This window comes from Callithrix jacchus, chromosome 19, assembly GCF_049354715.1.
Source record: "Callithrix jacchus isolate 240 chromosome 19, calJac240_pri, whole genome shotgun sequence".
In the NCBI taxonomy this organism is placed as follows: Eukaryota; Metazoa; Chordata; class Mammalia; order Primates; family Cebidae; genus Callithrix; species Callithrix jacchus.
In genome coordinates, this window is record NC_133520.1 from 45,383,168 (window position 1) to 45,406,973 (window position 23,806).

At 41.1% G+C, this 23,806-nt stretch overlaps 1 protein-coding gene across 8 annotated transcripts in view; it reads right to left on the reverse strand.

Moving 5' to 3' along the window:
* The window catches only part of FMN2 (formin 2), a 398,830-nt gene that overhangs the window by 19,750 nt on the left and 355,274 nt on the right, over nucleotides 1-23,806 (reverse strand). The gene's annotated exons all lie outside the window — the stretch shown is intronic.

Here is a 23,806-nt window from a genome sequence, read left to right on the forward strand (position 1 = left end):
AAGTTAGAACTCAGAATTCAGAAACCAACCCAGAACCGCACAGCTTCATGGAAACTGAACAACTGGCTCTTGAACGTTGACTGGGTAAACAATGTAATAAAGGCAGAAATAAAGAAGTTCTTCGAAACCAATGAGAACGAAGATACAACATGCCAGAATCTCTGGGACACATTTAAAGCAGTCTCTAGAGGAAAGTATATAGCAATAAGTGCCCACATGAGGAGAATGGAGAGATCCAAAATTGACACCCTATCGTCAAAATTGAAAGAGCTAGAGGAGCAAGATCAAAAAACTCAAAACCCAGCAGAAGACAAGAAATAACTAAGATCAGAGCTGAACTGAAGGAGATTGAGACACAAAAAACCCTTCAAAAAATCAATAAATCCAAGAGCTGGTTTTCTGAAAAGATCAACAAAATAGACAGACCACTAGCCAGATTGATCAAAAAGAAAAGAGAGAACAACCAAATAGATGCAATAAAAAATGATAAAGGGGAAATCACCACAGATTCCACAGAAATTCAAACCATCATCAGAGAATATTACAAACAACTCTATGTACATAAACTAGTAAACCTGGAAGAAATGGATAAATTCCTGGACTCCTGTGTCCTCCCAAGCCTAAACCAGGAGGAAGCTGAAACTATGAATAGACCAATAACAAGGTCAGAAGTCGAGGCAGCAATTAAGAGCCTACCACACAAAAAAAGCCCAGGTCCAGACAGGTTCACAGCCGAATTCTACCAGACACACAAAGAGGAGCTGGTACCATTCCTTCTGAAACTATTCCAAATAATCCAAAAAGAGGGAATCCTTCCCAAATCATTTTATGAGACTAACATCATCCTGATACCAAAACCCGGCAGAGACCCAACAAGAAAAGAAAACTTCAGGCCAATATCCATGATGAACATAGATGCAAAAATCTTCAATAAAATATTGGCAAGCCGATTGCAACAGCAAATCAAAAAACTTATTCATCATGATCAAGTAGGATTCATCCCGGGGATGCAAGGCTGGTTCAACATACGCAAGTCTATAAACATAATTCACCACATAAATAGAACCAAAAACAAAAACCACATGATTATCTCAATTGACGCAGAGAAGGCATTTGACAAAATACAACAGCCCTTTATGCTAAAAACCCTCAATAAACTCGGTATCGATGAAACGTATCTCAAAGTAATAAAAGCTATTTATGACAAACCAACAGCCAATATCATACTGAATGGGCAAAAACTGGAAGCATTCCCTTTGAAATCTGGCACTAGACAAGGATGCCCTCTTTCACCACTCCTATTCAATATAGTACTGGAAGTTCTAGCCAGAGCAATCAGGAAAGAAAAAGAAATAAAGGGTATTCAAATAGGAAAGGAGGAAGCCAAATTGTCTCTATTTGCAGACGACATGATAGTATACCTAGAAGACCCCATCGCCTCAGCCCAAAAACTCCTGAAACTGATAAGCAACTTCAGCAAAGTCTCAGGACATAAAATCAATGTGCAAAAATCACAAGCATTCGTCTACACCAATAACAGACTCAAAGAGAGCCAAATCAAGAATGAACTGCCATTCACAATTGCTACAAAAAGAATAAAATACCTTGGAATACAACTCACAAGGAACGTAAGGGACCTCTTCAAGGAGAGCTACAAACCACTGCTCAACGAAATCAGAGAGGACACAAACAGATGGAGAAATATTTCATGTTCATGGTTAGGAAGAATTAATATCGTGAAAATGGCTATACTGCCCAAAGTAATTTACAGAATCAACGCTATCCCCATCAAGCTACCATTGACTTTCTTCACAGAACTGGAAAAAACCACCATGAACTTCATATGGAACCAAAAGAGAGCCCGCATAGCCAAGTCAATTCTAAGCAAAAAGAACACAGCGGGGGGCATCACACTACCGGATTTCAAACTATACTACAAGGCTACAGTAATCAAAACAGCATGGTACTGGTACCAAAACAGAGATATAGACCAATGGAACAAAACAGAGGCACCGGAGGCAACACAACATATCTACAACTATACAATCTTTGATAAACCTGACAAAAACAAGCAATGGGGAAAGGATTCCCTGTTTAACAAATGGTGTTGGGAAAACTGGCTAGCCATGTGCAGAAAGCAGAAACTGGACCCCTTCCTGACACCTTACACTAAAATTAACTCCAGATGGATTAAAGACTTAAACGTAAGACCTGGCATGATAAAAACCCTAGAAGGAAATCTAGGCAAAACTATCCAGGACATAGGAGTAGGCAAGGACTTCATGAACAAAACACCAAAAGCGTTGGCAACAAAAGCCAAAATAGACAAATGGGACCTAATGAAACTCCACAGCTTCTGCATGGCAAAAGAAACAGTCACTAGAGTGAATCGGCAACCAACAGAATGGGAAAAAATTTTCGCAGTTTACCCATCTGACAAAGGGCTGATATCCAGAATTTACAAAGAACTCAGACAGATTTACAGGAAAAAAACAAACAAGCCCATTCAAAAGTGGGCAAAGGATATGAACAGACACTTTACGAAAGAAGACATATATGAGGCCAGCAGCCATATGAAAAAATGCTCATCGTCACTGGTCATCAGAGAGATGCAAATCAAAACCACACTGAGATACCATCTCACGCCAGTTAGAATGGCGATCATTAAAATATCTGGGGACAACAGATGCTGGAGAGGATGTGGAGAAAAAGGAACACTTTTACACTGTTGGTGGGAGTGTAAATTAGTTCAACCATTGTGGAAGACAGTGTGGCGATTCCTCAAGGCCTTAGAAATAGAAATTCCATTTGACCCAGCAATCCCATTACTGGGTATATATCCAAAGGACTATAAATTGTTCCACTATAAGGACATATGCACACGAATGTTCACTGCAAAACTGTTTACAATAGCAAAGACCTGGAATCAACCCAAATGCCCATTGACAATAGACTGGATTGGAAAAATGTGGCACATATACACCATGGAATATTATGCAGCAATCAGAAATGATGAATTTGTGTCATTTGTAAGGACATGGATGAATCTGGAGAACATCATCCTCAGCAAACTGACACAAGAACAGAAAATGAAACACCGAATATTCTCACTCATAGGCGGGTGATGAAAAATGAGAACACATGGACACAGGGAGGGGAGTACTAAACACTGGGGTCTATTGGGGGGAAAAGGGGAGGGCCAGTGGGAGGGGGAGGTGGGGAGGGATAGCCTGGGGATAAATGCCAAATGTGGGTGAAGGGGAGAAAGGAAGCAAAACACACTGCCATGTGTGTACCTATGCAACTGTCTTGCATGTTCTGCTCATGTACCCCAAAACCTAAAATGCAATAAAAAATTAAAAAAAGAAAAAAAGATTCATCGGGAGAAGACAAAACGACCACCACAGTCTCCTGATTCTAATTACTAGGAGGAATTTTTGACACGATTGTCTAAATAAGGGATATGAATTGTCACTAGTACAAATCTAAAAATATAGAAGACACAGACATTTTTCAATGGTCAATTTTTCCCCCCACACAAATCCTCAATAAAAACTGAGAAGAAACTTTAACTTGGTAAAAAGCATTTCTGAGGAAAGTAATGCTTAAAAACACTTCAAGTGCTTGCAAATTCTTCAAGTAGGCCACGTAGCTTTTTGGTGATCTAATCTCATACGAGGATGAAAATGAAAGAATCTCTTAAGAAAGGACAGTTAGCATACTTCCTCTACAATCTAAAATCACAAGAGTCTCCAGTGAATAGCAGTCAGAGGTGGCGAGCATCTCAGAGGAGTCCTGAAACGGTGATGGTCTGTGCTGATAAGGAAGGAAAGTACTTGAAGGAGTAGATGAGTGAACAGCAAACTTCACACTCCATTTTGTACATAAAGACCCTGAATTCTATTACGTCAAATTGAGAGTATCTTTTTTTCTTATTCTTCCACAAGGATTTAATACGGGATCTGAAAACAGCTGAGAAAGCTGAAAGGTACTATTAAGAGCTTTTTTCAATGCTCAGATGATATGCTTAAGTCTTTGAAAACAGGAATATTTTTGTTCTTTTTTTTTTTTTTTGAGACGGAGTTTCGCTCTTGTTACCCAGGCTGGAGTGCAATGGTGCAATCTCAGCTCACCGCGACCTCCGCCTCCTGGGCTCAGGCAATTCTCCTGCCTCAGCCTCCTGAGTAGCTGGGATTACAGGCACGCGCCACCATGCCCAGCTAATTTTTTGTATTTTTAGTAGAGACGGGGTTTCACCATGTTGACTGGGATGGTCTCGATCTGTTGACCTCGTGATCCACCCGCCTCGGCCTCCCGAAGTGCTGGGATTACAGGCATGAGCCATCACGCCTGGCTGAATATTTTTGTTCTTATACATGTCAGAATTTTAAAGCTTCTAATCACATTGGTCATCACTCATATTTTAAATTCTCTGATTTAGAAAGAAAAGGAGTTTGGTTTTCTTATGCATCTTGAGGTAGAGATGATTTTGATTCCATGACAGACTTGGATATTCACGGTATTTACAAAAGCAGCTCACTTGATCTGACTTTAGTCCTGTAAGAATGACCATATTCTTTCCGTACATTCTGAAGATGTTATACGTTTCCTAACAAAATAGTGAAACAATAATCACTGATTCCACAAACTCAGCGATAGTACAAAACAAAAAATACTCCTGCTGTACATGGTGGTCAAAGCTATTATGAAATTGTATCTGACAGCCAAATTCGTCTTTTATTACAGGAGAATAGTACTGTTTATTACATTTGACATCTTTCATGCAAACATCTTTTTACTATTTCCACCTGTGTTAAGATATTTTCTTAATCTTAGTGATTTTTTTTTCAAATGGCTCAGAAAAGTTTTTGATTACAGCCAGTGAGATATAAAGTTAAGGTCCATTGGTTCTAATAACACTGTGGTTTTTGACACTTCTCTAGCCAGGATAATGTATATGGATCATTTGTATCCTATTTTTTTTTTTTAGTAAGACTTTTTTGGTCAGGCTATGGGGTGGGAGAACTTAAGGGCCATTAAACATAGAAATTAGTTTATAGAGTTTGTGCAATTTCCTCCCTGTAAAACTCATAAAAGAGTACAACAAAACTATTTATATCATAATAATTTGGAATTATGCAAGAGGAAGAATGGCTTAATTAAGGAATAAGATGTGGGAGATGCAAGTCAGGGATGACTCCAGGAAGAGAGAACAAGGGTCACAATCTTTCCTTTACTGGATCATTTCTATCCAGCGGCAGACAGGCTGTTTATCCCACCACCAAAAATATAAACAAAAACAAAACCCCAATCCCTTTGCCCTCCTGCTAGCTTTCCTTTCCATTGGGACCCTTTCCATATACAAAGGTCTCAAGAGAGTTACCTAGAGTCACGGCCCCAGCTTTTTGTGCTCCCAGTTAATCAGACATCTGTCCCTAACCACTGAACAGAGACTGCTCTTGTGGATGTCACTAATTCACCCAAGATCCCAAATCCAGAGGTCAGTCCTCAGATCTCATCTTTCTCACCCTAGCACTGGCAGTAGTGTGCACGGTTCTCCCTTGATGCCTTCCTTTTTTTTTTTTGAGACAGAGTTCCACTCTTGTTACCCAGGCTAAAGTGCAATGGCATGATCTCTGCTCACTGCAACCTCCGCCTCCTGGGTTCAAGCAATTCTCCCACCTCAGCTTACCAAGTAGCTGGGATTACAGGTGCACACCACCACGCCCAGCTAATTTTTTGTACTTTTAGTAGAGACAGGGTTTCACCATGTTGGCCAGGCTAGTCTGGAACTCCTGACTTTGATCCACCCACCTCGGTCTCCCAGAGTGCTGAGATTACAGGCATGATCCACCACACTCAGCTAGATGACCTCTTTCTTAAAGCCCTGACTTCACTTAGCCCACCAGGCTACATAGTCTGGCCCCAGTGCTCCCTCTCTGAATTCATCTTCTGCCTCTCAACTCTCACTCACTCTGTTCCAGCCACACTGGGCACCTGACTACACATCCTCCTTCCCTGAGCTTTGCACATGACGCTCGCTCCATCTGGAAGGTTCTTTCTTCAGATATCCACTAGCTTATTCCCCCACCTTCTTCAAATCCCTGCTTAGACACGTCTCATAGGCACTGCCTGGCTAACTGACAAAAAACAAATCACCTCCCACAGCTGTCTTCTCTTTGCCCTGCTCTGTTTCTCCTCAGAGCTTCACTATATATTTACTGATGGTCTAGACCTTCCTTCTATAATATAAGCTCCACCAGGGTAGGAATTTGATTTTATTCACAACTCCACTGCCTGGTATAGAGTAGATACTTAATAAGTACATAATGAAGGACCTCAGTGAATTATGCAGACAAGTCATACGTTCCGAGTGAAGAATGCAGAAGTGGTGCTTACAGTTTGAAGAATGTGGAAGGTGGCGCTATGGGGAATGATTCAAGAGGAAAATGGAAATTGGCATGGAAACACTCTTGACTTCCCATTCCCCTCATGCTTCCCAGGATTTGTCTCGGGATATTTCTTAGAGTATCTCCCTTAGGTTGGGGAACACTGATTTTGAAGCAGTCCAGCTTAGAGAATTCTTCCCAGAGCAAGAGGTGTGAAGGGTCTGGCCTGCCAACGCTGGGAAGTGGTGAGAAGTTGAGAGGTGTCATCTGTTGTGTAAACCACAGTACCAGTACTGTGGGTGGAGCTGAACTATGAGATGATGAGGCCCAGGCTGAGCAGGAAGCTAAATGAATCAGAAAAGTCCAAGACACTCCAAAACAATGAGCAGGACTAGGGATTTATGTCAGGACAATAGAAAACATGGTAGAATCTTTATAGTTAACCTTAAATATCAGAAAATTGATTACATGGAACAAAGGATTGGATTTATCTGTGTGGAGGTTCTAGGGAAAGCAGAATTAGGGCTGGGGAATACAGGGTTCAGTCAGCCAGCCATTCATTCTGTCATCCTTTACCCAAAACTCTTATGGCTAGATGGATTATAGATTTCATCAGAACTCTTCCAATTTGAGATAGGAATATGGAACATAACACCCTCAAAAGGGTCTAACATAGCATGGAATAATCAAACACATTAGTATTTCTGTAAGTATATGAACATTCACACTATAGAATGCGTGAAGACTATAAATAGCCTCATGAAAGTTGAGTTTTGCTGACAGATAAATTTGCCACAAACACATGAATAAACTTTTGGTTTCAGAGGTTTTGGGGTCTCAAAATTGTAGATAAGAGATTATGGCTCTAGACATCATTAGGAATAAAACTGTATCTATTATAATAATTATCCCCAAAGTGTGAAGACTCCATTATTCCTGTTAGAGAAGTCACAAACAGGTAGAAAATGACAAATGGTTACTAGTGATTAAGGATCTGGATATGGACATGTCACTCTTAGCTTTTCTGAGATCATTATGCAACTTAACTTGTTTTTATGATGACGATGACGATGACGATGATGATGACGATGATGATGATGATTTTTTTGAGACAGAGTCTCACTCCGTAGCCCAGGCTGGACTGCAGTGGCGTGATCTCGGCTCACTGCAACCTCTGCCTCCCGGGTTCAAGCAATTCTCCTGTCTCAGTTTCCTGAGTAGCTGGGACTACAGGCGCCTGCCATTATGCCCGGCTAATTTTTGTATTTTTAGTAGAGACAGGGTTTCACCTTGTTGGTCAGGCTGATCTCGAACTCCTGACCTCAGGTGATCCACTCACCCTGGCCTCCCAAAGTGCTGGGATTACAGGAGTGGGCCACTGTTCCCAGCCTATTATTATTATTTTTTTTATAGACAGAGTCTTGCTCTGTTGTCTAGGCTGGAGTACAGCAGCATGATCATAGCTCACTGTAACCTCAAATTCCTAGGCTCAAGTGATCCTCCCACCTCAGCCTCCTGAGTAACTGATAGAAATAGCAGTAATTTCTAAAGCACCACTGGTACTAATTTTAATGGTCAGAGCTGTGATGAGCTAGTCATTGTGTTGGGACTTTTGCACTTAATATCATTAACAGCCTCAATACCATCGTTAGCAATTGTTACCTCAATTGTAGTGTGCCTCCTGGTGGCACGCTACAGGCATGTGCCACCACACCCAGCTAAATTTTAATTTTATTTTTTTGTAGAGATGGGAATCTTGATATGTTGTCCAGGCTGGTCTGGAACTCCTGGCCTGAAGTAACCCTCCTGCCCCGGTGAGCCACCACACCTGGCTGAAACTTGCTTTTACTACTTATTAATAAATAGTAAAGTATATCTTATATGGAAGTCAACACATTTCCTCTTTATTGTTATGCAGCAGCTTTCCGACGGTCACATTCTCGCCTCTCTTAAGCTAAGAGGTTGTGCAGAGTCTCTGGTTCTCATCTGAATGTCTGGGACACACTCGTGGATTGCAATCGGTGGCAAAGTGTGCTGTGAGTGATGTGACTTTCTTTACCAATAATAAATGAAGTGGGGAGCTTTTAAACACAGGAGCTGAGTGAAGCGTCCCTGTAATAACATCACTTTGCTAACTTGGGTTTGTAGTCCTTCTTCAACGGTTGTGTCATTTCCAGCAAGGCCTCATCTAGCCATCTGTCCATTTATCCGTCGGCCCACGACATTTAAAAGCAATAGCTTTTCCACCTTTATCTCCAATTTGCCATCAAGATTACGTAGCCAACTTCAGGCTCCATACCCTGTGCTCTAGTGCTGCTACTTGGGTCTGACTTTCTATTTTAAATGCTCTCAGCTCCTTCTCTATCCCTAACTCCAACTTCTGTGCTTCTATGCTATGTTGACAGCTTTGGTTAATGCTTAACTAAGGACAAGATGTGTAAAGAGGCACGATCCTTGTCCTTTAAAAGACCTCAACACAACACTACTGCAAATAGATCTATAAGCGAAAGGATTGAAAGCCACATTTTTTTTGTTCTTTAGAGACGGAGGCTCACTCCATCACCCAGGCTGGAGTGCAGTGGCGTAATCTCAGCTCACTGCAACCTCTGCCTCCTGGGTTCAAGTGAGCCTCATGCCTCAGCCTCCCAGGTAGCTGAGATTACAAGTGCGCACTACCACGCCCAGTTAATTTTTGTATTTTTAGTAGAGATGGGGATTCGCCATGTTGGCCAGGCTTGTCTTGAACTCTTGACCTCAAGTGATCCACCTGCCTCAGCCTTCCAAAGTGCTGGGATTACAGGCTTGAGCCACACTCCTGGCCCCAAAGCCATATCTTAATGTAGAATGATGCTCAGCAAGGGTGAGTTGATTTGGTGGAGAAAAAAAGAGAGAAAACTCCATGATTGCTATGGATCCACAATGAAGAAAGCACAGGGTTCCCTGGTAAGAATAACTTAAACTATTAAGTGGCAGATCATGCTGCTAATACAAAAAGACATCAACTCCCTCATAGAGAAGTTATTTCAAGTGATGTTTACCTTCTACGTGTTCTATGCCTTCCACTTTTTAAGCACCATTATTCTTCCTAATCTGTATGCTTTATTAATAACCACTCTCAGTCTCCTCGTTTTCCAAGCTCCTCCTCATTCTGTCCAGTTCTTCCTCACTGTTTTACTCATGGAGACAAAAACACTGGGCTCATTTGTAAAAATGGTAGTAATTTCCAAAACACCATTGGTACCAACTCTGATAGCACCCGCGATGAACTATTCACTGTGTTGAACTATTGCACTTAGTATCATTAACAGCCTCAATACCATGTCCTTTAGCGATTGTTATCTTGATTGTTTAAATTAGAAAACTGAAGTTGACTAAGGTTATATAAGTGCCCAAGGTCAAAGAGCTTATCATTGGGAGTGCTTTGATTCATGCTCTGGGAATACAAACCTACGTAAGGGTGGTTGGTAGAACAGAATGATGTGGGGTTTGGCTTCTACGAATTTATTGAGCGCTAAATCTTTCTGACGCTAAGTTTATTGCTTTTCAAACAACGTTAATATATTAATGATAATGGGAGCCACTAACATTAACTGAAAGTACCTCCATGTGACACTGCGTGCTAAATGTTTTACACTCAGTGTCTTCTTTAATTTATGCCACGAATTGGGTGTGTATACTACCTTCATTTTACAAGTGGGGAAACAGGGTCAGAGGGTACATTAATTTGTCAATGGTTACACAGGTACTATCAGAGATATATATCAAATCCAGGTCTTTTTAACCCATAAGCACATGTTCTTACTACCTACTTTATTCCGCCTTTGTTAAACAAAAACATTAAGGAAATGAATCAGAGGTTGTAGGAAAGAAAGGTGTGCCTACCCCAATATAGAATTATGAGTGGTTCTGTCTTGAAAACAGCACATGAATCTAAGAATGTATTTATATCTACAGCTAGTTAGATGTTTAAAATGAAAACTACTGCATTATCTGTGAGCACCTGAAATTCTCTGAACTGATGAAATCTCTTAACTGATGACATACTTTTTTCTACTATTTTTTCTCCTTTTTTCATACTTTTTACTTTTTATGCCTCCTTTGGTTTACTTCCCCCAAACACTTGGAAAAATTTGAAGTGGCCAAATAGAATTTTATCAAACTTTCCAAAATAGTTCACCCTTAGGCCATAGGAATTTCAACCCCAGAGGTTAAATTTTATAATTAATCCTATCTTGTAAAGTTAAGATCTAGGAATACACTTTGATTTCTGATATGATTCTTGAAAAAATATATAGTATCTAAATATATATGGTCATTAGAATATTTTAAAGATTAAAGAATTAGTACTTTTACATCTGTCCTTTTTCGTTGCTCAATACATTTTAGAGGCTCATCTCGGATACATTTTTTTTCTGACTAATTAAAGGAGTGAGGATTCTCATCTGTCAACTTTCACTTCTGGATGAAAGAATTTATTTAGCATTCGAAATTCTAAATGAATGCCAAAGTCATGAGTGGTCAGTATATTCTTTTGAAAAAGAGCGAGTGGCTATATAACTGAATTTTCAGTTTTAAAAAATTGTTCAAAGTGATGGTAAATGCAGCTCACTTTAGATGCACATGTTACAAAACAAGAAAACTATTAATAGTGCTGAAATATACAGAGAGAAATACTAAATCATTAATATAATGACAGGTATTATCTGTGTATGTAAAAATAAACCCAACACTATACTTCCTTCATGTCTCATTGCTGGGTGCTGCTACCCACTATTTTACTACACCAGGCTGATTAGCACACGTTCTGCTATTGCTCTACGAGTTCTACTCCTGGTGACTCCTAATTTAGTGGAGACAAAGGTCATCTTTGGGTGAATAAAGCTCAGGGGATGGGGACCCTCTCAGGGAGCAGGCAGGTGAGCCTCTCTGACACTGCTCACTGGCTTTTCCTCCTGGGGAACCCTCCTATTATCTCATGTCCTGCTCATCCCCAGAGGGAGCAGAACATTGTAAAGCCCAAAAAGAGTTGGTACTGATTTAATAATGCTGGTTCTACGCCACTCACAGCAAAACAGCTACAGACTCAGCCAACAGGGCTGCAAGTCTGTCTTTATCAAGACAAACACTTTTAAAAATTAATATGACCTGACAAAAAGCCAGACAACTCGAATCTGCATATACCTCTGAGGGATTAAGACCCAAATTTCTTTCTGACTGCACAGTAGCACAAGGATACCTTTGTTGTCCTCTTAACCTTCGTTTTCTCTTTGCCAGTTATAACCATTAGCTAACTCCACACAATGTCACGGTGGAGGTGGCTTGCTCTAGGAGTAGTCTCCATGCCCTTTTTGTAAAGACAGAAGTGGCATCTTTCAGGATGACCGTCCCTCTGTAAGGCACATCTATCCAGACAGAACTTTATATAGCTCAGCATCGAGTTTTAAATCATTCACAAAAGAAATGTGCAAGGAGACATACCAGCCTTTCTCCAGAGAGAGATCAATGAGCTGTGGAGCCACGTTGGCCAGGAGCACTTTCTTTCATCTAGATACAGAGCATGACACTCGGGTGCCAGCCTCATTGCTAGCCCCAAAGGAAGGGAGCGACCTCCATAATCAATCGGAGGTGGAATGTGGCCCGGACGGGTGGGAGAGGATGGAGACAATGCTAATAGATTAGTTAGAGAATGTTTAGTATTACCAACAAGATAAAATGACAGACGAGGTTGATTACATGAAGTTTTCAGACTTAGAAAGACATTCAAGGTATCTGGGATCCTAGGTATTTTATTACAGATCTTAGGAAACAAGTAAATCAAAATAGAATGAAATGAAATAAAAATGTTCATAGGCTTCATATAAGACAATATTCAAAGGGACTGGGCAGGCAGACCTCTGTTGTATTAATAATCTAATCTATGTATTCATAAACTATAGTTATAATTAGCCTAAATTGTAAAACAAAAATGTTTTACATAATTTTCAGAATTATATTAGGCGTAATGCTGTTTTCATTTACTTGGCTCCACAGAATTATTACTCTTAAAAATTGCAAAATCCTAAGTCCTAAAACACCAAGAATTTTAGAATTTTAATGTGACATTATAACAATTATATAAGAAATGGGGAGATATTGGTCAAAAAATACTTACAACTTTGAGTTATAAAATAAGCAAGTCTAAAGACCTAATGTACAGCACAGTACCTATAATTAATAATATGTACTGTACACTTGAAACTGGCTAAGAGAATAGATCTTAAGTATTCTCACCGCAGAACGTTGATGGATACATTAATTCTTGATTGTGATAATCACTTCACAATGTATATCAAAACATCACATTGTATAACCTTATACATACAATTTTTATTTGTCAATTAGGCCTCAATAGATCTGGAAAAAGAAATAGTTATCTATACATAAGAATTTAAATGATAATAATGACAATTTACATGTCCCTTTAAGGAGGAACAAATTATATACAACAGCTTTTAACATAAACCAAAGAACCCCAAGCTACATGATCCTAACTTGCCAGGACGATTGTGGTTCAATCGATGGAAACTTGAATGAACTAGAAATGTCGGCCGGGTGCGGTGGCTCATGCCTGTAATCCCAGCACTTTGGGAGGCCGAGGCGGGTGGATCACGAGGTCAAGAGATCAAGACCATACTGGTCAACATGATGAAACCCCGTCTCTATTAAAAATACAAAAAAATTAGCTGGGCATGGTGGCGCACGCCTGTAGTCCCACCTACTTGGGAGGCTGAGGCAGGAGAATTGCTTGAACCCAGGAGGCGGAGGTTGTGGTGAGCCGAGATCACGCCATTGCACTCCAGCCTGGGTAACAAGAGCGAAACTCTGTCTTAAAAAAAAAAAAGGAATGTCAATATCCAAGACCACTCTGTAATTTTACAGCCAGTTCTTTAGCTTCAGAAGGTTAATCTTAACTGGGTATCTCCTCACTAGTAAGTACCATATCAAAGGTCTGTCTAGTATTGTCTGTCTTAAACAAAAGTTTCCTTTCCATTGACTCAAAACTCTTTCCACAACCTAGCAGCTGCCCATAGTTCAAGTTTCTAAGGCCAACCTTGTCTGGCAAGCAAAAAGCCGAAGCAGTCGCTTGGTCAGAAGGCTATGGAGTGGGGTCGAGTGTCAGTAAGCAGAAAGTCACAAGAAAGGAAGGGAAAGTGGGTACCAGGGTTGGTAGGGATCCTGGAGAGAGGGTGACGTGTTCATTAAACGGAAGCGAGAGATGCAAATCTTTACCGATAGCAAAGACATTTTCCTTTTATGTACTTCAACCACTTTTTTTTTCTTTTTTTTTTTTAAGACAGGGTCTCACTTTCATCGCCTAGGCTAGAGTGCAGTGGTGCTAGCTTGGTTCACTGCACCCTTGACAGCCCGGACTCAAGTGATCCTCCCACCTCAGGCCCCCAAGTAGCTGGGACTACAGAAATGTTCCACCACGCCTAAGTTTTGTATTTTTGGTAGAGACAGGGTTTTGCTATGTTACCCAGGCTGGTCTCAACTCCTGGGCTCCAGTGATTCACCTGCCTTGGCCTCACAAAGTATTGGGATTATAGGTGTGAGCTACCACACCCTACCAGTTAAACGCCTTTTAGCGTATTGAATTACTGTTGTTTTGAGTCAGGGTCTTGCTCTGTTGCCAGGCAGGAGTGCAGTGGTGCAATCAGGGCTCACTGCTGCCTCAATCTCCCATGCTCAAGTGATTCTCCTGTCTCAGCCTCCCAAGTAGCTGGGACCACAGGTGTGTGCCACCATGCCAAGCTAATTTTTATTTGTTTTTGTAGAGATGGGGTCTCCCGATGTTTCCCAGGCTGGTCTTGAACTCCTAGGCTCAAGCAATCTTCTTGCCTCAGCCTCCCAAAGTGCTGGGGTTACAGATGTATGACACAGCACCTGGCCAAATTCTTTTTTTCTACGTAGTTATCTCTTCTCCATTGGAAATAAAGATCCTATGGATTAAAGAAACTTCAATAATATGACTCTTCCCAAGGATATTAGATTTGAAAAAGTTTATGCACAATAGATGAATTTTTCAAAACACATACACGCATATATATGCATACATACAGTATCTTTTGCATGTGTGTATGTTTTTAAAACATGACTTGGATTTCCTGAAGCGGGTTTACACAGGAAAAGCACCAACTTACTTCATCACTGGAATCAAACTACTGCAAATTGCTAATTATCTAAATTGATGATGATCTTTTCAATTCTGGAATGAGCCGTGCAATTTTTTTTTTTTTTTTTTTGAGACGGAGTTTCGCTCTTGTTACCCAGGCTGGAATGCAATGGCGCGATCTTGGCTCACCGCAACTGAGAGATGCAAATCTCTCCGCCTCCTGGGTTCAGGCAATTCTCCTGCCTCAGCCTCCCGAGTAGCTGGGATTACAGGCACGCGCCACCACGCCCAGCTAATTTTTTTGTATTTTAGTAGAGACGGGGTTTCACCATGTTGACCAGGATGGTCTCGATCTCTCGACCTCGTGATCCATCCGTCTCGGCCTCCCACAGTGCTGGGATTACAGGCGTGAGCCACCGCGCCCGGCCTGCAATTTTTAAAAATAGGTTTTGCAGCAGATTTATCTACCAAATTCTGATTTTGCTAATACTCGTGTTTGTAGTTACAAGACTTGCTTTCCTTGGGGGACACACAAAATTACTTGGGTACAGGGGAAATAGCAGGAGTTGTGCCAAGCAGGAAGAAGAGGAACGTTAGATTTTTTCAAAACAGTGAACACTCTAAATAGAGATGACTGGAGGTTGTCGGCATGTTCAATTGTGGTCCATTTTTATGCTTAGAACTCTAATGTAACTCTAATGCATGAATTCTACTTAATTCTTTCTTCGAAAACAGCCTTATTGAGCTATCATTCACATCCCATACAATTCACCCACTGAAAGTGAACATCAATTTTTTGGAGTACGTTCATAGATTTGTGCACTCCTCTTAAAACCATCTAAGCTTAGGACATTTTGTACCACCAAGAGAAACTTAATTAGCATTCATTTTCCATTTTTCTCCCTCTGTAGCCCAGGACTCCAATTCCTGACAAGGACCAATCTATGTTTCTACCCCATATTAGGTTGGCACAAAAGTAATTGCAATTTTTGCCATAAAAGTAATGGCAAAAACGGTTTTGCACTTCCACCAGCAATGGTAAGAGCTCCACCCATTCTCATCATTTCCAACACTTGTTACTGTTGTCTTTTTTATTAAAGCCTTCCTAGCGAGTATGAAGTATATTTCACTGGTTTTGATTTGCATTCCGTGATGACTAACAATGTAGAGTATCTTTTCACATGCATATTGGCCATTCTACTAACATTTTTAAGACCATTTTCTTTTCACTCTTTGTCCAAGACACCTGAATATTATCTTATTTTTTGTAGGTCCTATAATGAAATACATATTCTCAAAGTACCTCAATCCTGATATCCATTCTTGGTACCCAACCTCCCAACATTCCCTAATACATACACACCCAGCCCATGCTTTCACAAATAATTCCTTTTAAAACTGAGCTTAATGCCTCATCACAGTGGCTTTTAAACCTTAACCAGTGTCCAGCAGCTAAAACCAGGTGGGCGAATTGCTGTCTGTCAAATAAAATAACTACTACTAATATGTCTTGGTCTAACATCTGTTGTTAGCTTCAACCCTGCCATGGGGATCAATACCTCTTGGTAGAGACAATCTCTTCCCTTAGCTCTCATGACTAGTCTTTGATGATCCATTTGCCCTAAGGCTACTAATGTTTAAGTGCAGAAGAAACACTTTCCATCTTTCTAAATCTTCACTCCCACTAATGGGAACAGGGGTGGTGTGTGATGCTGAAATCCTAAAGTCGAACAGGAGGAGGGATTCACTGCTGTGGAATTCCTTTACCCAAAGAAGTCAGGGTTAGCACAGAGCATGTCATGGTGGGAATGAACCATGGGGAAGCCTTTGGCTTCTTACATTTTGATTATCTTAAAAATTAGTATTATAAGTTATAATACTTATAACTTAAATATGTACTTACTTTTGGTTGTCTGCTTCTCTCATGAGAAGAGAGAAGATCTACAAGGCCAGGAATGGTGCCTGGCACAGAGTAGGGCATAAATATCATAAATAGTTGTCAAATGCATTAGTGTATTCATTGCTCCTATTCATGAATACAGATAAATATCTGCACCCCTCAGCCTCCATTGGCCATTATTTTGACATGGTCTTGTTTGTCAGCTCTCCTGCCAAACCTTTGGTTACAGAACGTTGGCACTGAGAAGAGGATTTCTTTATGGGTCATTTTTCTAAGAATTGAGGCCTGAATGAAAAGGGTGAATGGCTGGCCAAATTCATGTATCATGCCATGCAACAGTGCTAATTGCAGCCCAAGAGGGAGTTTCACGTAGGTATCCAGCAAATGCGTTACTGCATAAGAATAAACGTTTCTAATCTGCATTCTTCAGATGTATTTTCAGTTTCTTTGAAAATGGTCTCTTCCTTCTTAAACTTACTCCAATAATATCATACATAAATCTGAACATACAGCTCACTTGAATACAAATTATGGAAACAGAAAAGTGAACGTGGCATGAGGCACTCTCCAATGTAACGCATAACCTTCTAAGGATAAACATTCAAATGTTTTCCTCTAATTACAGATTTCAGCTGGGCTGAAACAAGACTTGACTGCCACATGCTTGTGCAATTAGAGAGGTAGCTATCCTTTCTCTTGGATCATCAAAGACTACCTGTCTCAAAGTAAAATAAACCAGTAAATTAAGTTAGACAATACTTTAAACACAACCCTTACTAATGTCATGATTTATTAAATTAAGATGTCCCCAGCTGACTAAAAAGGAAATCATGATAGGCCGCAGTGCACATCGTGGGCTTTGGAGGCCCAGTGTCCAGAGCCAGATTTTCCTGCCTGAAAATCCTAGGCTCCCTGGACTGTCTGAAAATACTACACTTGCTCCAAGTTCCATGTTGAAAGTCTCCTGGGCAGAATTCCTTAACCCCCACTCCTGGTTCCTCCCACTGTGTGATACGCCAACCAGTGCTCTACTGCTAGCTCGAAGAAGAGGAGACCTTCATTTAATGAACTTGAATGTCTCAGTATCCAGTATGACTCCATAGGGAATGAGTGAATAATCACAGACAGCTTCGCATGGTTAATAGCTGCACGCTCATCCTGAAAACAGCACAACTTGCAATTGAGCAAAGTAAGAAGTGCTGTTGTTCTGGAAGCCTAACCCTCCTTTCCCGGGACCTAGACCACAGCCTCTGCATCAGGGGGAAAAAGGACACACGTTCTTAATCAATCTGGACCTCTTTCTTTTTAATTAATACGGCTTTGTTATCCTAGTTCCACAGGGGCTCGTTAGTGGCTAGGTGACAGTCATGCCAATGCCTTCCTGAAAATAAGAAATGAAGACTGCCTATCTCCTTACCTATTACAACTACGCTCTGTGAGGCCTTAGGGAGATGCTTGGTAGAGTAAATGTTGGTCTCCCCTTCCCATCTTCTGGTGAATACAGACAAATTGAAATAAAAAAAAAAATACACACAGGCCGGGCGCAGTGGCTCACGCCTGTAATCCCAGCACTTTGGGAGACCGAGGTGGGTGGATCACGAGGTCAAGAGATCGAGACCATCCTGGTCAACATGGTGAAACCCCGTCTCTACTAAAAATACAAAAAATTAGCTGGGCATGGTGGTGCGTGCCTGTAATCCCAGCTACTCAGGAGGCTGAGGCAGGAGAATTGACTGAACCCAGGAGGCGGAGGTTGCGGTGAGCCGAGATCACGCCATTGCACTCCAGCCTGGGTAACAAGAGCGAAACTCTGTCTCAAAAAACAAAAAACAAACAAAAAAACACTTGCACATGTTTTGTGTTGCTCAGTAACAACAAGTCTAGATTTCTTTTTTCAAAAAAGGAGGATTTCTTATTAACAATTGTACATGCCTAGTTCCAAGTAGATGAAAAAACAATTTTTCTGACTGCTGACAAAACCAATGGGTCACTTGATTTGTGTCCATTGTATCACCCAGTGTAAATATGGAGGGATAGGTTACATGAAGATTTCCAAAAAAAGTGCATTTCTGAACTAACAACCAAGATATTTTACCTAACCAAGAATGTAACTGAGTCACAATAATACTTTGCATTTACAGACTATGTTCTCAAGATGCTTAACATGCCTTATCAATGTTATGTCACCTTATAGGGAGCCATGACTGGGATATTATTTTTATCAACTGATGGAAAAACAGTACAGGCATTCAGAAGGTGGATACTGAGCTATATACCTCAAATAAATCATGTCATTTACTCTACACAATAACACTGCAAGATGGTGTTATCATTTCTATTTTACAGATTAGGAAATGGACTCTCGAAAAATAACTAACTGTTTATGGTTCTGGAGCCAGTAAGTGACGGAGCTAACTTAGAAATCCAAACCACGCTGACTAGAAAGACAGCAGCCCTGTCCAACATGGATGTGGAGAAATTCACTATTTTGAGAAATATAGAAACTAAATCACATGAGTCATCAGGACAAAGTAAAAAAATAGAGTCATTATGATCACTCTGTAATCGGACACAAATTAGAAATAATAGAATAAGAAAAATTCATACAGGGTTTAAAACCTTCATGATATTTTTCAATCTATACATACCAAACTAGTCCCAGGAAAATTCTATCAGAAAGAAAACTTTCGAGGACACCATTAACATGATCTTTCAGGTTATTTCTACCACGCTAAGACATTTTGCTAGTAACCACATGGGTTACTTTTAAAGGCTTAATACATTGGGCCAGTAGATTATTGTTTACTTTTTGGGGAAACTGTTCTTCCTTAAGGAACTGTCAATCATGGTGACACTCTTCTCTCGCTTCAGGATCAGGTTTGCGAACTGCTGAGCTAACCATCACCAGGGCTGATCCAGAGATGAACGCAATTCACTTGGAGTTCCTCCCTGGTGTTTTTGTAGAGGGATATGGAGATTGATGAGACTATTAGCCATGACAGTGGCTGACAGCTAAATAGCAGCCTGGCTTGGAAATTAAAGCTAAACTACAAAGGAGAGTGGCTGGTTGGGAAGATAGGGTGAGAGAAAGAAGAGGAAAAAGAAAGAGAAAGAATAGAGGACATTTAAAAAGACAAAAGGACCATGGAAGAGAGAGATACAGACACACATGGCTGACTACCAGCAGGTAGAATTCTGCATTCAGGCCTTCCACAGGCAAGTTCCACTCTTCCCCTTCTGTGGTTTGACTGTCTAAACAAATAAAATCAATCTCTCTCTCTCCCCCTGCCCCCACCCACCTCTCTTTTTGCTTTGAGGTATTCAGAACAGTGTTTTATTACCTACAATGATCAACTCAGGTTATGCAAGAAAACATGTTCGTACTTTACTAGGCTAAGTTCTTACTTCCATGTCTGTGCCAGAGGAAATGATGCAACAAGTCAAGTCAGCAAATTCTTATGGAGACACAAAGAGGGGAAAGGCAGTGCGGCTTGTGACAAGTGAGAGCTGTACCAGATGTGAGGACACTAATCCCATTGAGAAAGACCAACACTGACTAACTCCTAATAATAATTAAAAAAGACCAACATGCAAATATCAAAAAAGTAATGGTATAAAATAGACATATTCTTAGGTAGTATAAGATCAGCCATTGAAGAAAACAGGTTGATAGTAAATGGTCTAGGAGTGCAGAGGTGAGAAACAGGTTGAGAGCCCCATCCTGTTTTAAGTATCTGATATCCCACTAGAGGTTCTCCTCACACTGACAGTAACTGTACAAGAACTTTCACACTCTTAAACGACTAAGCTGTGATTTCCTATCCATGCCCAGAGCATTCAAAAAGTTTCTGAAATACTTTTCCATTTAACTACAGAAAATATAAAGTTTACACCGAAGTGGGGCATGAGTGGGCACTTGGGCAGCCAGGTGGGGTACTCTGTGCTTGGTTTAATGCTTTGCTGTCTTGAAATTATTAATTTTTATACAAAAAATTCTGCCTTTTCATTTTTAACTGTTTCCTAAAAAGTACACAATTTGTCCTTCGCTGAGGAAAGGGACAGAATTGTTCTGCAAACAGTTCCAACCAATGGTTTGCTTTTCCAACCAACATGCTTATCATTTGCCAAGAGGGTAATGGATTTTGGAAGTCAAAGGGCAAAGCAGCGCTCTCTCACCTGCCACGTGCTCTTCCTTAGCCCTTTATTAAAAGCAAATGAATTAGAAAACTGAGAAGTCTGCAGTAAAGAGCACTTGTAAACGGCCAATCCACAGCACCGCCAACATGAATGTAAACTCACCAAGCGTGAGCCCGAAGCCCACCGCATATTTCTAGGACACGACAAGCCCAGGCTAAGGCATTAAAAACATGGATCAGGGCCGGGTGCAGTGGCTCACGCCTGTAATTCCAGCACTTTGGGAGGCCGAGGCGGGCGGATCACGAGGTCGAGAGATTGAGACCATCCTGGCCAACATGGTAAAAACCCGTCTCTACTAAAAAATAACAAAAAAATTAGCTGGGCGTGGTAGTGTGCGCCTGTAGTCCCAGCTACCTGGGAGGCTGAGGCAGGAGAATTGCTTGAATCCAGGAGAGACGGTACCACTGCACTCCAGCCTGGCGCCTGGAGACAAAGCAAGACTTGGTCTCAAAAACAAAACAAAACAAAAAAACACCAAACGTGGATCTGGCTGATTGTACTAGATTTTTGAGAGTGAAGAAAAGCTCATTTTGGGCAGGTCAGATGTACACAGTATCACCAAACAGTGTGTGGCTATTAAAAATGTCACCTAGAAACAATTGTATCACATGGAGCATGTGTTGGATGGGATTGTGAGGAGGCTGTCACGGGGCGCGTATTAGACGGGACTGTGAGGATGCTTCGGGAGCAATGCATCTGAATTGGCCTTTCTCAACATTTTCTCTGAGGAAGCATCCCTCCAGCTTATATTCTGGTCTATGCTAGCAGAAGACAGCGACAAGGAGGGTGTCCAGCATCCTCGGCCTGGGACCTCCACGACAAGACCAAGCCATTCTCTGGCTGCGATGCACTAGCTCACGTGAGGTGCGTCGGACCAGCTACTCTAAAGTGACAGCGTCATCAGTCCCATCTTGCTGATGTCTAGAACCACACCATTCCCATTCTCATTGAGGACTCTAATCCTACACATGATGAAAATAATCGCACAAGGGGAAAAACGACTCTTTTCGTCTTGAATCTTAGTGTAAATGAGTTTCAAACCCTTTTCAGGGGACCAAGTTTAGATTAGAGGTAAAAGGAGGGATGTAGGGACTTAGGGAAGGGCATGAGGGAAGTTATGTGTGATATGCTAAGGTTAAAAAAAAAGTTTCCTTTTTACAATTTTCCAAACTGAGCAGGTTTTTTTTTTTTTTTTTAGATGGAGTTTCGCTCTTGTTACCCAGGCTGGAGTGCAATGGTGCGATCTCGGCTCACCGCAACCTCCGCCTCCTGGGTTCAGGCAATTCTCCTGCCTCAGCCTCCTGAGTAGCTGGGACTACAGGCAGGCGCCACCGTGCCCAGCTAATTTTTTGTATTTTTTTTTTTTTTTTGAGACGGCGTTTCACTCTTGTTACCCAGGCTGGAGTGCAATGGCGCGATCTCGGCTCACCGCAACCACCTCCTCCTGGGTTCAGGCAATTCTCCTGCCTCAGCCTTCCGAGTAGCTGGGACTACAGACGCGCACCACCATGCCCAGCTAATTTTTGTATTTTGAGTAGAGACGGGGTTTCACCTCATTGACCAGGATGGTCTCGATCTCTTGACCTCGTGATCCACCCACCTCGGCCTCCCAAAGTGCTGGGATTACAGGCTTGAGCCACCGCGCCCGGCCTAACTTTTTGTATTTTTAGTAGAGAGGGGGTTTCACCATGTTGACCAGGATGGTCTCGTTCTCTTGACCTCGTTATCCACCCTCCTTGGCCTCCCAAAGTGCTGGGATTACAGGCTTGAGCCACCGCGCCCGGCTGTTTTTTTTTTTTTTTTTTTTTTTTTCCTATAAAGAAAGTATCACTTAATAGATGACTTAGTCTGAAGGAAAAGAACAGTGATTCAAAGACACTTATTTCTAAGCAATTCTCTCTTCTACCCACCTGCATAGAAATTTAACTAAAAGCTCATCATTTACATTGACACCTACTGATGCATTTGGAAGCAGAATAAACGCATTGTCTTTAGAGTAGATGTTAAAGGGTTTCCTTCTGTTCAAACCATTTCTTTCTCCACCTCCTATTCACTGAGGATAGTTTCTTCTATGACAGACCTATGGAATCTAAGTCATTAATTACAGACGTGAGTGCAAGTCTGGCATAGTTTACAGGCTCAATAAATATTACCAATTAATTCATCTAATTTAAGGAGGTATCAAAATCGAATTACAACTGAAAACCAGGTGAACAGCCATGGTATCACATGTAAGCAGACCAAAGCGAAGACAATAAGCAGAAAACAGTGAATTTTGTGAACAAAGTTTCTCAGGATATAAGTTTTCTTTTCTCTTTTCCTTTCTTTCTTTTTTTTCAGAGTCTTGCTCTGTTGCCAAGGCTGGAGTACAGTGGCACAATCTTGGATCACTGCTACCTCTGCCTCCTGGGTTCAAGCGATTCTCCTGCCTCAGCCTCCCGAGTAGCTGGGATTATGGGTGTCTGCCACAACGCCTGGCTAATTTTTATACTTTTAATAAAGACAAGGTTTCACTACATTTGCCAGTCTGGTCTCGAACTCCTGACCTCAAGTGATCTGCCTGCCTCAGCCTCGCAAAGTGCTGGGATTACAGGCATGAGCCACCGCCCCCAGCCCACAGGATGTAAATTTTCTAAAGATCTGAAGCAAAGTCATTGTTAGTGATGTTAGGAAGTACACTAATTGGTTTGTGGCTTGCTTTAAGTTATGGTATAGGTTATGTTTCCCTTTATTTTCCCACTAGATGCAGCTATTTGGGGATGCCGCCCAGGGAGGGCTAGCCGCCTTCATGACTTAATATTTAATATGCCTCTATGGAATTTCATAATCAAAGAGACTTTATTCCATATAATGAAGAGAGGAAATTTTCCTTCCTTTAAAGATTTATTTTAGAGTGTCACGCAATTTTACAAGAATCATAAAAGGTCTTTTAAAAAATACTGAAATCTGTGTTTCTTGGTGTCTGGATGAAATTTTTATATGAATGGTAAACTGATGATATCCCATGAATTGAGCAAACGATTCCTTTTACCTTTCTAGTCTTTGAAGTGAGTGGGTCTGCCGTCGTGGCAGGGTTGTTCAAGCCTTCTTGCACGGTCACTTTTACATGGTTTCCTCATGACAGACGCTGTCCTGGATAACCGGCACCCCAGCTATTCTCTGCAGCAC